Source organism: Eptesicus fuscus, chromosome 1 (assembly GCF_027574615.1).
Source record: "Eptesicus fuscus isolate TK198812 chromosome 1, DD_ASM_mEF_20220401, whole genome shotgun sequence".
Lineage (NCBI taxonomy): Eukaryota > Metazoa > Chordata > Mammalia > Chiroptera > Vespertilionidae > Eptesicus > Eptesicus fuscus.
In genome coordinates this window covers 91,978,101-91,996,868 of record NC_072473.1, presented here as the reverse complement: position 1 = coordinate 91,996,868, position 18,768 = coordinate 91,978,101, and the positions used below count along the sequence as shown (strand labels likewise).

The following is an 18,768-nucleotide window of genomic DNA, read 5'->3' as shown; positions in this document are numbered from 1 at the left end:
AGATTGGCTGATTGCCTGTGGGGATGCACTTGGCGCTCTGATCCTTAATGTTGTCCCCATTAGCAATTCATCTGCCTATACCATTCTATATCTTCCCATGCTTGTACTAATAATGTTTGTATGTTTGGGAAGATTTTAAACAATGAGATGGCCAATGTAATTGTCAGCCACCAAATTAAAGAGTACCTTGCAAGTGGAAGGCACTTAGCTTGGATATAAACATCATTTGCGAGAGAATGGATGATGGTTTTAGTTGCCTTTGGTTACCTCTCTCCAACCTAAGAGGGTGGGAGTCACCACGTCTGGGTTTTGGTCTCTCTCTCTCTCTCTCTCTCTCTCAAAAAACAAAAACAAAACCCACATTGAACAGTAGATATATTCTCTCAACAAGTTTTTAAGTGCACAATACCATATTGTTGACTAGGTACTTTGTCACATAGCAAATCTCTAGAAATTAACTTGTAGAACTGTAACTTTAACAATATATATTTTATTGCTTTTAGAGAGAGAGGAAGGGAGAGGGATACAGAGAAACATTAATATGAGAGACATTGATGGGTTGCTTCCTGTATGCACCCCGACTGGGGATCAATAGAATTCACAATCTGGATATGTGCCATGACCTGGAATCAAACTGGCAACTTTTCAGTGCACAGGACAACCAACGCTCAACCAACTGAGCAACACCAGCCAGAGAAGAACTGTAACTTTATGCTCATTGAGCAACAACCCCTCATTTCCCCCTAACACCAATCCTGGCAACCACCATTTGACTTTCCTCTTTTATGAATTTGACTGTTTTAGATTCCTCATATAAGTGGAATCATGTTGTATTTGTCCTTCTGTAACTAGCTTATTTTACTTAGCATAATGTCTTAAAGGTTCATCCATGTTGTAACAAATAACAGAATTTCCTTATTTTTTTAAGGCTTGAAAGCATATATACATATACATATTTTCTTCTATTAATTCATTTGTTGATGGACATTGGCATTATTTCCATATATGGCTATTGTGAATAGTGCTTCTAAAAGTATTGAAGTGCAGGCATCTCTTTGAGTTCCTAATTTCAATTCTTTTGGATAATGCCAAGAAGTGGGATTGCTAGTTCATACAGTAGTACTATCACAGACTAATGCATATTTCCAAACTCATCAAGATGTGTATATTAAATGTGTACAATTTTTATGTATCAATTATATCTCAATAAAGTTTTTAAAAAAGACTTTTCTTTCTCAACTTTGCTGCAGCCATAAAAAGCTGCCAACCTTACCTGTCCCCAGAGGCTGCTTTGCCTTACTCCCCCATGCAGGGCCATCAAAGTACCTCCTGGCATTGCTGTTAGCCTCAAGAGCACATGAAACTCATGGAGGAGGAAGGAAGGAGCCAGAGGCAATTATTTCCATTGTACAGATAAATAAATATAGTTTAAGTGACTGATGCATGGTCACATTACAAGTCAGTGGCAGAACTAAAATGAATATTAGTTTCTGTCTTAAAGCTCAGAGCCAGTTCCTCTCTCTAGTTACACTAGGGAGGTCTATTAGTCTTCGGAATAAGTGCTACTCAAAGTACTCATTGGTTATAAAATGAGAAGCTTGATGCAGGATGTAAATCAATGCACTGCTTCATTCATTGAGAAAATCTTGCTAGGAAATAAATGTCAGTTGTATGAAACAGTATGTTTAGTTTACATTCTGGCACAGCTTCCATCAAGGATGGGTCTGGGGACCACACTTTGAGTAGTACTGGCCTAGATTATCAGAATTTACAGTTCTGCAAATGGAAGAGACCCTTTCTGTCTTAATAAGCATAATAATTAGCCACCATTAATGTATCTGAGCTTTCTTTGTGTCAGATATTGCGCCAAGCTATAAACTTTCTCTATAATTTTATAAGGTTGGCACTATTGTCATCACCTTTTTATACATGAGGAAACTGATCAAAGTTAGCTTTTCTATGGTCATACATTTTATCAGTGGTGGAGCTGAGTTTCTAAGTAAGTCCACTTGACTTAAGAGAATACACTATTTGCCACATTGTTTCATATCTCCCATGTCACTGTGGTATTCCAAGAGTGAAGTTTAGAAATACTATACATTCTTTGTGGGGATACAAAATGATACACACAGCCACTTTGGAAAATAGTTTGGCAAGTTTTTACCAAAAACTAAATATGTGACTACCATATGATCCATACATTCCTGGACATTTTCCCAGAGAAATAAAGAAAAAACCTTATTTTCATCCAGAGCCTGTACATGAACATTCAGATCAGTTTCATTACAAACTACCAAAATTCACAATTAAAAAAAAATACCAGAAACAATTCAGATGTCCTTCAATAAGGCAATGGTCAAACAAACTGTGGTACATATATACCATGCAATACTACTCAGCAACAAAACGACATGAACTGTTAATATATACAACAATGACCTGGATGAATCTGTAGAGAATAATGTTCAGTAGAAAAAAGCCAATCCCAAATACTTACTGTACAAGTCAATTTATATAATATTCTTGAAGTGACAAAAGTATATAAATGGAGAACAGATGAATGGTTACCAGGGGTCAAGTGGGGGTAGAGAAAGGAGGAAAGAGGAAGTGTCCCTAAATGGGACACTGAAAGATTCTTGAAATGATGAAATTGTTCTATATCTCTAATATGTCCATATCAACATACCAGTTGTGATATTACACTACTACAGTTTTATAGTATTATTACCATTAAGGGGAGCTGGCTAAAGGGCACAAGGCTCTCTTTGCATTATATCTTACCACTGCATGTGAGTCTACACTTATTTCAAAATTAAAAGTTTAATAATAAAACAATTAAAACCCACCCTGGTCGAGTGGCTCAGTTGATTGGAGCATCGTTGCATAAACCAAAAAGTTATGGGTTCAATTCCAAGTCAGGACACATACCTAGGTTTCTGGGTCTAGCCACACAATCAAGGCACATACTAGTACTTAAGGCGACGAATTGATGTTTCTTTCTCACATTGATGTTTCTCTTCTCTCTCTCTCTCTCTCTCTCTCTCTCTCTCTCTCTCTCTCTCTCTCTCTTCCTTCCTCTCCCAAAATCAATAAAAATTTTGTCCTTGGGTGAGGATTAAACATTTTTTAAAATTAAAATCTGAAACAATATATGCATGCCTATGTTCCTTGCAAAGCTATTTACAATAGCCAAGATTTGGAAGTAGTCTAAGTGCCCACCATTATATGGATGGATTCAGAAAGTGTAGCACATTTACACAATAGAATACTACTCAGCTATAAAAAAGAAAAACATCTTACCTTTGTGGCAGGATGGATGGATCTAGAAGGTATTAAACTAAGTGAAATAAGCCAGAGAAATACAGCTACCACATGCTTTTACTTATGAAATCTAATGAACAAAATATACAAAAACAAAATAGAAACAGACTGATAGATACAGAGAACAGACTGACAGCTCTCAGAGTGGAGGGGGTTTCAGGTGCTGAGTAGTGATTAAGGACAAAAAAAATCATATAGCCACAGACAACAATATGGTGATTACCAGAGGGTAAGGGGGACAAGAGATATGTAGAAGAGGGTAAGGGGGGATAAATAGTTACTGAAGGTGAATACACAATACAGTACAATATACAAATGATGTGTTGCAGAGGAGTAACACTTGAAATCTATTTTATTAACCAATGTTGTCCCAATAAATTTAATAAAAATTGTCTGCAAATTATGCTTATACTGGAAGTGAATCACTTATCAATTTTATTTTAATCATCACTATTGGTGTACTCTGTAGGTATAAAATTTGGCTTCCACACTGTCAGCATTTCTTGGGGGCCAGACTTCAGAGACTTCATGAATAGTTCTGAGGTCTTTGGCCTTGCTCTGAAGTTACTGGCTGCCCAAGTTGTCACTCGGGGTGGTTAATTTTTCTACATTGTCTTGGTCTTTTTCTGGATCATTTTTATTCAGTTCCTCATTTGACCTGTGATAATGGCCACATATTGTTGGCTTTATAGCTTTCGTAGGTTTTCTTGAAGAAGTAGGAATTTTGGGGAAGGCTCCTTTCCTTGAACTCCCTTAAAGACATCTTTTCACCCCCTTGGATGTCTTTAGTACCTGGAAGGACAAACAGAGTGAGTGCAGAAGGACATTGGTTTGTGGGGAAATGGCTGGGATGTAAGGGAAAAAAGTCTTCATGGGGAAAGTATGGGTTGAGGATGGAATCTGCCAGGCAAGACCAGGGAGTCTTGGGGAGATGCCACTAAAGAAGAGGAGGAGAAGTTTGGGTGTGGTCCTTTCATCATTGACACTGGACCTGGGTTAACAGGGCTTCTTCCTCTTTTACCTTCTTTTGGTGAATGCGGTTGGTTGTTCCATAACTGCGCTAGGAGTTTGTGGTTTCCTGGTCACCTTCACCATGTCAAAATTTCCCAGGGCCTACCCCAGGCCTCCTGAACATATGCTTTTCTCTAGGACAATAAGGGGCCACACCCCCTAGGCTTTAATTAATTAGGAAGCTTCTCCTCCAGTTAAAGGTAGCTCTGGGAGAGAAACTTAGACATCATAAAGCACCATTCTGACACTTCCATAGGGAGGGGTGAGGAGCCAAGATGCTTTGGTAGGAGAAAGGGGGCATTTCTTTAGCACTCCTAAGCCTTCTCAAACTTATTGATCCTCATGTTCAATTCTGATGGGTCACATGGTAGAGAGATGATGCTTCCTCCAAACATTTCCCTAGGCCACCCATTTCAGTGGTTCATTGTTCTTTCTCATCCTTCACCATTAGCTAGTTTTCATAAGATTTACCTAAAATCTTTTCAAAGTAATGTGACTGTCTCTGTGGAGATGTGAATCATCCTGCTTCCCTAGTACAGGTTGCTCTTATGCACCTTGAAAACCATTTGCTTCTTGGCTACTACCAGAGAAATTTTCCATCTCACCCCCCTTTTTCCACTGTCCCTGTGGCTCTCCCCAGCTTTCTGTTTTCAAGGTTGAAATCATTGCCTTTAGGCTGACTTTAATGAATAGAGTTGCTCAACTGGTTATCTTAGCTTTGTTTAAAATCTTGGGGGTGATCATAGTAGGTATATTATCTAGATTTGGGGTTTAACAGTATAAGGTGAATGATGCAGGAATTTAAATTCCCGAAGTTGAGCCCTAACCGGTTTGGCTCAGTGGATAGAGCATCGGCCTAAGGCCTGAAGAGTCCCAGGTTCGATTATGGTCAAGGGCATGTACCTTGGTTGTGGGCACATACCCAGTAGTGGGTGTGCAGGAGGCAGCTGATTGGTGTTTCTCTCTCATTGATGTTTCTAACTCTCTATCCTTCTCCCTTCCTCTCTGTAAAAAATAAATAAAATACATTTAAAAAATAATAAATAAATTCCCGAAGTTGGGCTTCCTGTTTGTATGTTGAAAACTGCACCTCCCCCCGCCCCACCTCCTCAGGGAACTTGGGTAGTCAGACCCTTGGTTTGAGGATTGCAGACTCAGGTTCATAGAGGACAGGAGGCCCAGGCCCTGTCAAAGTATGGATCAGAGGGAGGGCTAAAGGACCCTACAGAATCCATCTCAGCCCCTGCCATCAGGCTTTGGAATTGCTGGGCTTGGCACCAGATGCGATATACACTGACTTCCTGCAGAGGACTCAGGGCAATGAGGCCTTGATCTGAGGAGTCCTGCCTTGTGTCAACAGAGGGAGGATCCAAGGACCTTCCAGGGCTCAAGGTGAGGAACATTAGGGGATGGAGGGAACCTGGTCCCAAGAACAGAATCATCCCACCTAGGGCGATTTCTGCATTCGGGTCTCAGAGACTCCGGGGTTTTGGTCTAGGCAGCGGAACCTCAGATACGCAGAGGACCGGCCCAAGTCCTACCAGAGTCAGGGTGAGGACCCGGAAGAAACACTAATGGGATTCTGAACGTCACAACAGAGGGGACCCCACAAAAGCCCTCCCCCGCTGTAAGCCCTGGGAGTCCCCAGGGTGGGATGACCAAACTCAGCATTTCCTGACTTCCACATCCCATTTTGAGAGACTGAGGATTCATTTTAAGGAACATGGCTTCAGGTCGGCTGAGTGAGGGCCCAGGACCTGCCAGAGTCAACATGAGGATGTAGCATCCATGGATCCCGTAACGGAGGGGACCCCACATCAGCCCACCCTTGCTGTCAGCCCTGGGAGTCCCTAGCGTGGGATGACCACATGCAGTGTTTTCTGACTTCCACATATGAGTCTGAGAGATCCTGGGAACATGGTATCAGGAAAAGGACCTCAGGTCCACAGAGGGGAGGGTCCAGGTCCTACTGGAGTCAAGGTGAGAATGCAGAGGGAGGACAGAAGAACCCTGGACCCCAGAAGAGAATCAAGCCTGGAAGTCCCAGAGGGCAGAATTACTATACACAGCGTGTCCTGACTTTTACATCTTAGTCTGAGAAATACTAGGGAATTGGTATAAAGAAAAGGGCCTAGTCTGAGAGATACTGGGGAATTGGTATAAAGAAAAGGGCCTACGCCGAAACCGGTTTGGCTCAGTGGATAGAGTGTCGGCCTGCGGACTGAAAGGTCCCAGGTTCGATTCCGGTCAAGGGCATGTACCTTGGTTGCGGGCACATCCCCAGTTGGGGGTGTGCAAGAGGCAGCTGCTCAATGTTTCTCTCTCATCGATGTTTCTAACTCTCTATCCCTCTCTCTTCTTCTCTGTAAAAAATCAATAAAATATATTTTTTTAAAAAGAAAAGGGCCTAGCCCTAGCCAGTTTGGCTCAGTGGATAGAACGTCCACCTGCAGACTGAAGGGTTTTGGTTTGATTCTGGTCAAGATCACGTACCTAGGTTGCAGGCTCAATCCCTGGCCCTGGTCAGCGCGCAGGCAGGAGGGAGCCAATTGATGTGTCTCTCTCACATCGATGTTTCTCTGTCTCTGTCTCTCCCCATCCCTTCCACTCTCTCTAAAAATCAATGGAAAAATATCCTCAGGTGAAGTTTAACTAAAATAAATAAATAAAAAATAAAATAATTTTAAAAAGGGCCTAAAAAGAAGAAGAAAAGGGCCTCAGGTTCACAGAGGGGAGGCTCAGGTCCAGCAGGAAGTGAAAGTGTGGATGCAGAGGGAGGATTAAGGCACCTTGGATCGAAGAACACTTACTCCTAGGAACCCATGGTGGGGGAGGACCATGGTTTCCTGACTTTCCCTTTGGGGTCTGAGAGATTTTGGAAGCTTCATGTAAAGAAAAAAACAGGGCCTCTGGATAGCAGTGGAAGGACCTAGGTTGTGCAGAGCAGAAAGGGAGACTGGAGGGAACCTGGACTCTGGAGTAGAGTAAGCCTGGGATGCCGCAGTGCAGGATGACCATAGGGGAATTTCTTAACTTCTGCATCTTGGGCTAAGCATGATTGAGGGTTTGGTATGACCAGAGAACCTCAGGTCAGCAGAGGAGGGGCCAAGGTCCTGCTGAGAGTCATGGTGAGAACACAGAGGGAGGACTATGGGACTCTGGACCCCAGAACAAAGGGGATTCCACAGAAACAGTGCCCTGCTGTCAATCCAGGGCCACTTCAGCTGGGGGTGGGGGAGGGACTGAGAATGTGATGTTTCATGACTTCCTGCTTGAACATCTGAGAAAAGAGAGGTTTAAACATAAAGGGCTGTACTCAGGGAGGCAGAGGGAGGAGGCCCAGGCCTTTTGAGGAGTCATGGTAAGGATTGTGAGAGAAGACTGAGTGAACCCACAAGAGAATGTACAAAAGCCTAGCCCTTCCTGTCCCTTCTGTCAGCCATGAGAGGACCTCATTTTCCTCTTCCTCCTCCTCTTCTTCCTCCTCTTGCTCCTCTTCATCTTCCTCCTCCTCCTCCCCCTCCTCTTCTTCCTCTTCTTCTCCCCTTTCCTGCAGTCCTCAGACAACAAGAATCATTAAGGTACATGATGCTGCTGCTAGGGCACCACATCCCCTCCAGCTTCCTCAGAGCCTACTTCTCTCCAACTGTCATGGCAGTCACTCCATCAATCAAATCACATCAGGATTCCAGCAGCCAGGAAAAGGAGGGGCCAAGCACTTCGCAGACTCTGATGGATGGGTCTTTGTTTAGAGATGCCATAGAAGATAAGGTGGCTGATCTGGTGGAGATCCTGCTCCTCAAGTATAGAACAAAGGAACCAATCACAAAAGCAGAAGTGTTGAGTAGTGCCATCAAAGAATACAAGGACCACTTCCCTGTGATCTTTGACCAAGTATCAGAGTGCATGCAATTGGTCTTTGGCATTGCTGTGAAGGAAGTAGATCCTACCAGCCACTCCTATGTCCTGGTCAACACCTTGGGCCTCACCTGCAATGGGATGTTGAATGATGAGCAGAGTGTGCCCAAGACTGGCTTCTTGATAAATATTCTGAGTGTGACCTTCATGAATGGCAACTGTGCTCCTGAGGAGGTCATCTGAAAAATGCTGAGTGTTATGAGGGTGTATGATGAGATGGAGCACTTCATCTATGGGGAGTCCAGGGAGCTCTTCACCAAAGTTTGGGTGCAGGAACAGTACCTGGTGTACCAGCAGGTGCTCAACAGCCATCCAGCACAGTACGAGTTCCTGTGGGGTCCCAGGGCCCATGCTGAGACCACCAAGTTGAAAGTCCTCAAGTTTTTTTGACCAAAATCAATGATACTATCCCCATGGCCTTCCCTCACTGCTATGAGGAGGCTTTGAAAGATGAGGAAGAGAGATTCCCAATCCAGAGTTGTTGTCAGTGAGATTGGGGCAGCCAGGACCAGGGTCTGGGCCTATTCTAGAGCCACATCCAGCAGCTTCTCTTGCCCTAAGTGAAATCTGAGACAGATTTTTCACTCTGGTTTTGAAGTGAGCAGTCAAAATTTTCTAAGTAATGGATAGGCTAAATAGGGGTTGGGAGACTCAGTATATGACATCTTTGTGTTCCTGTTCTATAAGGGTGGTTTGGAAATATTTTGTTTTTGGAATTTTTCTGATGTTGTTCTTATTAATGGAAAGTTTAATTAACTCAAAGTTCTAAGTTTACAAATGACATTGGTCACAAATGTGTTGCAGTTTATCCAGTTTAAGAAGTGAGTGTTTTGCCTATTTTGTATTTATAGCCATTCACTACTGTTGTCTTTTAACGTTTATACTAGCTTTATAAGTGATTAATCTACTACCTTTACTGTATATTTATCTTTACCACTTAGATTTATACTTGCATATGTTTTCTTGTCACTAATGAACACAATTTCTTTTCAGTTTAAAAGAAGTCCTTTTAATATTTCTTGTAAGACCAGTTTAGTGGTAATGGACTCCTTTAGCTTTTGCTTGTCTTGAAAACATGATCTCTCCACAAATTCTGAATAACTTTTCTGGGAAGAGTATTCAAGGTTGAATCTTTCATCACTTTGAATATATTGTGTCATGCCCTTCTGGCCTGCAAAGATTCTGCTGAAAAATCTGCAGATAGTCTTATGGGATTGGGTGGGGGTTCATTTGTATATAATAAGTTTTCTCTTGCTGCTTTTAAGATTTCCTGCATTTTAGTATTTTGTAAAACAAATTAGGAAACATTCCATCTTATTTTGTGATCTGGAACAAGATAGCATGGCTTTGAAAAAACAAGTTTCCTTGGAAATGTGAAAGAAGTCAGCAGTAAAATTGATGGGGTCAAGAAATACAGGAAAAGTTTTAAAATTTTTATTCTGGCTTATCCCTTTTATCATATCCTATATAATAAAGATGTAATATGCAAATTTACCCTCACACCCTCACACAAGATGGCCACCCCCATGTGGTCAAAGATGGCCACCATAAGATGGCCAGCAGGGGAGGGCAGGTGGGGGTGACCAGGCTGGCAGTGGAGGGCAGTTGAGGGTGACCAAGCCAGCAGGGGAGGGCAGTTGGAGGCAACCAGGCTGGCAGGGGATGGAAGTTAGGGGCAACCAGGCAGGCATGGGAGGGCCATTGTGGGGGACCAGGCCTGCAGGGGAGGGCAGTTGGGGGTGATTGGGTCAGCAGGGGAGGGCAATAGAGCCGGCAGGGGAGCAGTTAGGCATTGATCAGGCTGGCAGGGGAGTGGTTAGGGGGTGATCAGGCTGGCAGGTGGGCGAGCAGTTAGGAGCCAGCAGTCCCAGATTGTGAGAGGGATGTCTGACTGCTGTTTAGGCCTGATCCCACAGGGGTCCCATATTGGAGAGGGTGCAAGCTGGCCTGAGGGACACCCCCCCAGTGAACGAATTTTGTACACTGAGCCTCTAGTTGTTCTATAAATTTAAAAGATGTATACCTGGATATGTGTGGCTTATTTAAAAATGTAGTAGAAATTAAATATGATTAAATAAGACCCCTACTCACTGGCTGATTTTTTCTACAATCATTAATTAAACATTGGCTCTCAGGAAGGCTCTGTGTTAGTAGTGGGGACACTCATATGAGCAGGACACATACACCCATAGAATGATAGTCTAGAAACCACAGTCATATAAGGAAAGGGGTGAGGTGTCTCATAAGACCTACAGAACAAGTAAAGGAAGGGGAGAAGTGGTGGAGTTCCAAGGAACAGCACTCAAGTATAAATAGCCAAAGCCAGGACATTTGGGGCTTTGGGGAACTGTGATTCCCTCAGTAGGAAATGACTGCAAGGAAACTGGGTGGTAGCCATTGCCAGACTCACAGATAGCATGTGTTGGGGGATGAGAGAAAAGCCCAGAATGGAAAACTGCACTTAGCAGTTATTTTTGGGATAGTGGATAATCCAGAGCAGTCTGCACTTAGGACAGGTAGAGGTGTCCTATACTCTTGTCCCAATACACTTGAATACATTACACAAAGTATATGTTTTATACCCATCATCCACAAGGATTTCTGGAAAATCCAGTGATATTCCTTTGAGGTGGTACCCAGAAGCCTCTAAGACTGACACTCTTTTCTCTGGCCATGGAATACCAGATCCACTCTATTAAATAAAATAGTTTAATTAGATGATCTTGAGTGTAATTTGCACAGCTCTAAGTAAAGGCTCGATATTTGGTAAGTTTGAAATGAATGAAAATTGTGGTTTGCTTGCAAGAGCAGCTGGGAGGGAGGGAAGAAGTTGCTCTTTGACTCATATTCTGGGAGGTTTTAGTTGCTTCTAGGAAAAGCTGGGGGAGACCCTCCACCCCAAATTAAATAATTCACCCTTGCCCAGCCAGTGTGGTTCAGTGATATAGCATTGACACATCAACCAGAAGGTCATGGTTCCATTCCTGGTCAGGGTATATGCCCAGATGTGGGCACAATTCTCAGTAGGGGATCTGCGGGAGTCAGCCAATCAATTATTCTATCTCATCATTGATGTTTCTATCCCTCTCTCCATTTCCTTTTCTCTCTCGGAAATAAATAAAAACCAATTTAAAATAATAATTGACCCTCTAGGAAGGAAATTGTACTGAGTTCTATGTATAAGGCAGTATTTTTGGCTAACTTAATATTCTCTGTCCTATTATATTTCATATTCTATCTAATAAAAGAGCAATATGCAAATTGACCATACCTCTGCCACACCCACAAGACACGCCCACAAGCCAATCAGGAGCAAATATGCAAATAAACCCAACCAAGATGGCTGCGGCCACAGAGAGAGCAGGAGGAAGGCTTGGGTTTCCTCGGCAATGGAGGAAGCCAAGCTTTCCCAGATTGGAGAGGGTGCAGGCTGGGCTGAGGGTCACTCCCCCCTCCCATGCATGAATTTCATGCACTGGGCCTCTAGTCCTACCTTATAATAGAGAAACATGCAAATTGACCGCACCTCCGCTATGCCCACGATTGGGCCGGAGAGAGAGGCTGGGGGGCGGGACTCTGGGTGGCCTATCCTGCCATTGAGAAGATCAAGATGGCGGCATCCAGTCCTCTTAGTTCCGGGGGTCCCTGGGGCGATCGGCACCCCGGGGGGGGGGGGTTGCCGGGCCCATTCAGCCGCTCCCAGGGGTCCCTGGGGCGATCGCCAACCTGGGGGGGCGTGGCCGGGCCCAGCCAGCCACTCCCCGGGGTCCCCGGGGCGATCGCCAACCTGGGGGGGCATGGCCGGGCCCAGCCAGCCACTCCCAGGGGTCCCTGGGGAGATTGGCACCCCGGGGAGGTGAGGCGGGACTCGCCCAGCTGCTCCCAGGGTCCCTGGGAACATTGCAGGCATGTGGTTGCTGAGACCCAGACCAGGCCTCTGGCCACAGATTCATAGCTTTGCGGAGACCTAGGGCAGGGATCTGCCTCATCTGCAGAGAGACAGAGGTTCTGCAGTGTCCCCAAGATGTGGGTGGGCCCAGCCAGGGATCAAGGGGCATGGAAGGACTCCTGGCAGAGGGGCAAGGACCCTCACCCCTGAGGCGGGGGTTGAGAGGTGGTGCCACCTCAGTGGAGGGGTGCTGCACTGCAGGGTACTGGACTGACTGATGTGATTCAGAGAAGCTCCCAGTGCTAATGGGCCTAGCTCAGGCGGCCTTCACACTTCAGAGGCAGTGACTCCTGCTCCTGCCTTGACCCAAAAGCAAGCTCGAGACACCCTGCCCCATAGCAGAGCATGCCTAGTCAGTGAGTGGGAAGCCTTCCACCTGCTTCGGAGAAGGGGGGGCAGTAAAGAATGGGGGGGAGAGGAAAGAATGTGGAGCATCCGCAATGAAGAGGTGCTTGAGAAAGAGGCTCGGAAGCCTGAATGGAAGGTTTGTTCTGTTTGCTGGGCCGCTGCCCCTTAGGAAGCGCAAAGAGCATGGCTCTGAGGGCTTCCTGTGTGCTGAGTCAAGTTCCACAGCCAACCGGAATTGGCCTCAGTTTCCTGGTCTGTAAAATGGATGAAGCGTGTCCCAGTGCCTTCACTGAGCTTTGATGGCCAATTGAGATACTACATAAAGAAAATGAGGGAAGAAGTGAGAAAGAAAAGGAAGGACAAGCAACACAAAAGAAAGACTGAAAGGAACCTGTAAACCCATTGTCACTTAAATAGGGAATATAGTCAACAGTGTTGTAATGATGGTATGATGCCAGGTGGGTACTAGAAATATCGGGGAACACTTTGTAAAGTATGTGATTGTCTAACCACTATTCTGTAACTAATATAAAACCTGAAACCAATACAAAATAATGTTGAATGTAAAGAAATGAAAATTGGAGTGAAATTTTTATAAATTTCAAAGTTTAAATAAAAGCTGTAAAGGAAGGAAGGGGAGAATAAAAAGTGTTTTTCATTTTGCCTCTTCATTAAAAAGACAGTTGTCTTTATATGGTGCTTTTATACTTTTCTAAGTCATTATCTCATTTTAATTTCCGGGCAACTTAAAGACAAGATAAGTATTCCCTCCACTATTCAAAGAAAGGAAATCTTGGTGTCTGGTCCTAATGATTCAATCGTCAAGCCCTTATTGTAAAGCAGGGTTAGTAAAATTTTCTGTGCAGGGTCATATCTATACTAATAAAAGCCTTGGGGGTGATCAGGCCAGCAGGGGAGGGTATTTGGGGGCAATCAGGCCTGCAGAGGAGCAGTTAGGGGGCAATCAGGCCAGCAAGGGAGCAGTTAGGGGGCAATCAGGCAGGTAGGTGAGCGGTTAGGAGCCAGCGGTCCCGGATTGTGAGAGGGATGTCCAACTGCAGGTTTAGGCCCGATTCCACAGGGATCGGGCCTAAACCTGCAGTTGGACATCCCCCGAGGGGTCCCATATTAGAGAGGGTGCAAGCTGGGCTGAGGGACACCCTCCCCAGTGCACGAATTTTGTGCACTGGGCCTATAGTTCATATATAAAAAACAAGTATATAAAGAACTCAACAAAAGGAAGACAAACAATTCATTTAAAAATGGGCAAAAGACCTGAATATACATACAGTACTCTAAAGACGGCATACAGATGGCCAAGAAACATATGAAAAAATGCTCTATGTCACTAATCATGAGAGAGATGCAAATTAAAATGACAATAATGTATCACCTCACATCTGCCAGAACTGCAACCATCTATAAATCAACAAATAGCAAGTGCTGGTGAGGATGTGGGGAAAAGGGAACCCTAGTACACTGCTAGGGGGATTGCAGCCTGGTGCAGACACTGTGAAAAACAGTATGGAATTTCTTCAAAATATTTAAAAAAAAAACTGCCATTTGACTCTACAATCCCACTTCTAGGAATGTATCCTAAGAATCCTGAACACTAATCAGAAAGAACATATGTACTCCTATGTTACTAACAGCACAATTTACAACAGCTAAGATTTTGAAACAGCCCAAGTGCCTATCAGTAGATGAGTGGATAAAAAAACTGCAGTACATTTAGAACATGGAATAAGACCTGGCTGTAAAAAAGAAGGGTCTTTTACCCTTTGAAACAGCAGGGAGGGACCTGGAGAGTATTATGCTAAGTGAAATAAACAGTCAGAAAGAGACAAATATCACATGATCTCACTTATATGCGCAATCTAATGAACAAAAGAAACTGATAAGCAAATGCGTCCAGAGACATGGAAGCACAGAACACATGGACAGATCTCAGAGGGAAGGGAGAGGGGTGGTGGGAAGAGATTAACCAAATAATTTGAATGCATATATGCATAACCCATGAACACAGACAGTAATGCAGTGAAGCCTGGGGTAGGGTGGGAGCCAGGTAGATGGGGTCAAAATGGGGGGAAATGGGTTCATCTGTAATATGCTCAACAATAAAAATAAATTTAAAAACCCCACAAATTTTCCAGAATATAGAGTGGTAGGGCTTGGAGATAATATTAAAAATAACTGGCATTCATCATAGTCCCAATCTCCGTCAGGCACTGCGGGAGGTGCTTTATAAACACTCAGTACATTCCTGCAGTCCTATGAGACAGGGCTTATCAAACCCACCTTCTTCACAGATGAAGAACCTGAGGCTCTTAGGGCCAGCTAATATCCCTGAGATCACATAGCTAGTAAATGACAGGCAGAGATTGGATCCCTGGTCTGAATTCCATCTAAAGTCCATGTTGTTCACACCCATCCCAGATGTGTCTAACCTTCTGACTCATAAATCATTTTTCTTCTCAGTACTGCATGATGTCTCTCAGGCAATAAAAAGAGGGACCCTGGGGCCAAGGCACTAAAAGCAGGCCTGAGGAAGGAAGGTGACAGTGCAAATCAAACACAATCTGGGTACTGTCTGTGGCCTTTATTTACCAAGGTTCCTCCTGCCCAAGTCCCAGGGTCTCTTGAGAGCTGAGATGTTGGCATTTCTGTCCAGTCCATGCATTTCTCCACATGACAGCAACCTTCCCCTGGGCTTCCCCTGTGTGCCCTCTTGTCCATCCCTGGATCCTGGCCCGCTGACCAGCTTCTCACTGCTGCCTCCTCTGAAGGCTGCGGCCAATCACACTGGAACAGCCCCACATCTCCTACCCCCTATACACCCCCACACCACCCCGCCCCCAGCTTAGAACATTTCTACTCCCTGCTGAAGTACTGGTCATCCATCCCTCTCCCTGGAACCGCTCTGATGGAAAAATCTCTTTGAATTTGAACAGTGACCTTTAGATACTTGAACATCCTGGGGATGTCTTCAGCACATTCTTAAAATGATTTCCAAATGAATCAATGAGTACAGTATGATTGGGCCCATAATCTACCAATTTGGGGGTGTAATCCTGAAGTTAGAGGGAAGGTTTGTTAGAATACCTGATGTTTACAGCAGGAGTTTAATGGGGTGTCTTATTTGAAACTGGCCACCAAACACATACACGGATGAATCAGCTTACCTAGGTGGTCAAATCCCAGTGCCTCCTTCATAAGTGGTAGATGCAGGAAGACCATGGAAATCACTGTGCAGCAAACATCTACAGAGGCTAAATTTCCCCAAACTTGGAGCCCCCTTGTAGGTGAAAAATGGTTTCTATGTAGACATGCTCATCCTAATTACAAATGAAAAAATAATTATCTTTTCCCCCCACTGTTTCATGTCTGTGTGTCTGTACCCCAGGAAAAGAATCATTTTCCGTGTACCTGATGGCAACTGTATAGGTGTTCAGGTATGTTCAGTCATGTAGAGGGTAGCAGAAACTCACAAGATTTTGGTTATGCATCAAAAGGAAAGAGAAAATTCTCATCCAACTGAGATTATATAGGTTATCTCAAAGGGGGGTGTAGAAAATGTTGAGTGAAGATGGCAAACCCACTAAACTGATATTTATAGGATCATATGAAAATTACATGTGATCCTGTATTTGAAATCACCTGTCACATATTAGTCACCTGTCACATATTAGTCATTGAAAAAGTTGGAGAACTTAAGACAAATTTGACTTTCTCATAAATTCCTCCAAGAAATGAGGGTTATTGTTATTGGCATAGAAGCTCTTGTTTTTCCAGCTGCTAAAATTGTTGGAGAATGATAGTTGAGGTATTCTCCACACATACACAAGTTTTTGTCCCTTCCAAGTTCACACTGGCATTCAGTGACTGGTCAGTGCAAGTGTATACCAGCCCAGCCCCTTTTCCCTTATCTATAAAATTCAGAAGGCCCAACCCAACCTCAAAACTCCCTATGTGTTCAGATGAGGCCCTTATTCTGAATGCATTGCAGGACAATATCTTCTCCCTTGGCATTGACCCTAAGAGAACTCCCCAGTCAATCCCATGAATGCTAATCTCAGTCTCAGAGACTGCTGCAGAGAAAAACTAACCAGTGACAGTATGTTTTTCTATACATTATTTTTTTTTTGCTTTTATTATTCATTCTTAAAAGGGACAAAATTTTCAATATTTGTATAGCTTCTGGTGTTTTATTTTCCATCCCCAAAATATAAACATTTTCACCTATATTGTCTTATGGTTTTCTTTAGAAGTTTGTAAGTCTTTAATTGATCTGTAATTCTGATGTAAAGAGAGTAGAGACAATCTTTATATTGTTTTTTTACATGATTAACTAGCTCTCTCTACACTGTTTATTTTTAAAATTAATCTTCTCCAAAACTTTTCTAAGGTGTAATCTTTTTTTATCATTTTTTCCAATTTCTACTTAACTCCAAGTTAATACTTAACTCATTTTTCTTCCATTGTGTTTAGTAATTGAAATGCTTAAATTATTAATTTTCTCTAAGTGCAGTGTTAGCTGCATCTGATGTGTTTTAATATTTAGATTTTAAAATTAATTTTAGATATTATGCCCCTAATTATGTTTTTAATTCCTTTATTTTTTTTAAATTTATCTTTATTGTTGAGAATAATACAGATGTCCCCCATCTTTTCCCTCATTGTCTCCATCCCCTGGGGTCTTGTCCCACCCCAGGCCTTCACCACCCTATTGTCTGTGTCCATGGGCTATGCATATATACATACAAATTATTTGTTTAATCTCTTCCAGCCACCCCCTTTCCTCTGTGATCTGTCCTCTGTTCCATGCTTCCATGTCTCTGGACTTATTTGTTCATTTCTTCATTAAAAAAAAAATTCTATTGAATTTATTGGGGTGACGTTGGTTTATACTTTTTTTTTTTTTTTGAGAACTTTTTTTCTTTATTGATTAAGGTATTACATATGTGTCCTTATCCACCCATTGCCCTTCCATCCCCCCCACTCATGCCCTCACCCCTGGTGTCTGTGTCCATTGGTTAGGCTTATATGCATGCATACAAGTCCTTTGGTTGATCTCTCCCCCTTAACCCCGCCCTCCCCTGCCTTCCCTCTGAGGTTTGACGGTTTGATTGATGCTTCTTTGTCTCTGGATCTGTTTTTGTTCATCCATTTATGTTGTTCATTATATTCCACAAATGAGTGAGATCATGTGATATTTATCTTTTTCCATTTCTTCATTTTTAAATAACTGTTTGCATGAGCTTTTTAAAATTCTATAAATGGGAATTTTCTTCGTTCTTAGCTTTATTGCAGTGTGACTAAGGTATCCCATTTGTATTAATTCTTTGTTTCAAAATGCATTTGAATGTGAGTGCTCACAAATTTGCATGTCTTCATTGCTCAAGAGCCAGGCTAACTTTTGTTTCCCCCCAGCTTCATTGTAATGTAAGTAAAAATGAAGAGCTATTTACCTTCTTCTAAATTGCTACTTGTAAGTTGCCATGGGTTAGGACATCCACAGTAGGACATGTGGAATTCTTATAGGGAAGGTGTTTCAGCATTATTTCACAAACTTTATGGCAAAAATGTTGGGTGTTCAGGTGCCATTTGTCTTTTCATTTCTCGTTATTGTTTCTGAGTTTCCTTAGAGCTGGATGTGTCACAGGATGCCAGGACTAACACTTCCTAACATACCTTTAGAGACATTTTATTTGAAGGATCTATCAACCAAGATCTTCAGGATTACTCACAGCCAAGACAGGGTATTGGGATTTCTGGGGTCTCATCCCTCTTCATTACTCACTGACTATAGACACTCCTCTCTGTGCCTTGGCATCTCCCTCTTCACACGGTGGGGAAAATGTTCTGAGTTTGATTGTCTGTGGGAACATTCTAGGTGAGGCTAGAATGATGGGCGAAACAAAATGGACATGGAGAGGTATAAGGCTTCTATGCAGAGGTACAGAAGCAAGTAAGGAGATCAATAAAAGGGGCTATCTATTTAGTCTCTCTCACTCTTGCACTGAGAGCAGGTTCATATGCATGCTTTGTAGGTCTGTAGATCATGGATGGGAGAGTGAAACAGTCAAAAGGTTGGATCATTACTTTAAGATTTAAAACCTGAGCTGACAAAAAACTTGAGTGCTTGAGAAACCAGTCACACGTTGTATGCTTTGCTGATATATTTATTGATATATTTCCCCTTTTCAGGTGATGGTGACAAA

The 18,768-nt window shown here is 43.1% G+C and overlaps 1 pseudogene; it reads left to right on the top strand.

The window, feature by feature from the left end:
- The first annotated feature begins 7,917 nt into the window (after positions 1-7,917).
- On the top strand, positions 7,918-8,814 carry LOC103301710 (melanoma-associated antigen 10-like; annotated as a pseudogene).
- Positions 8,815-18,768: the final 9,954 nt, after the last annotated feature.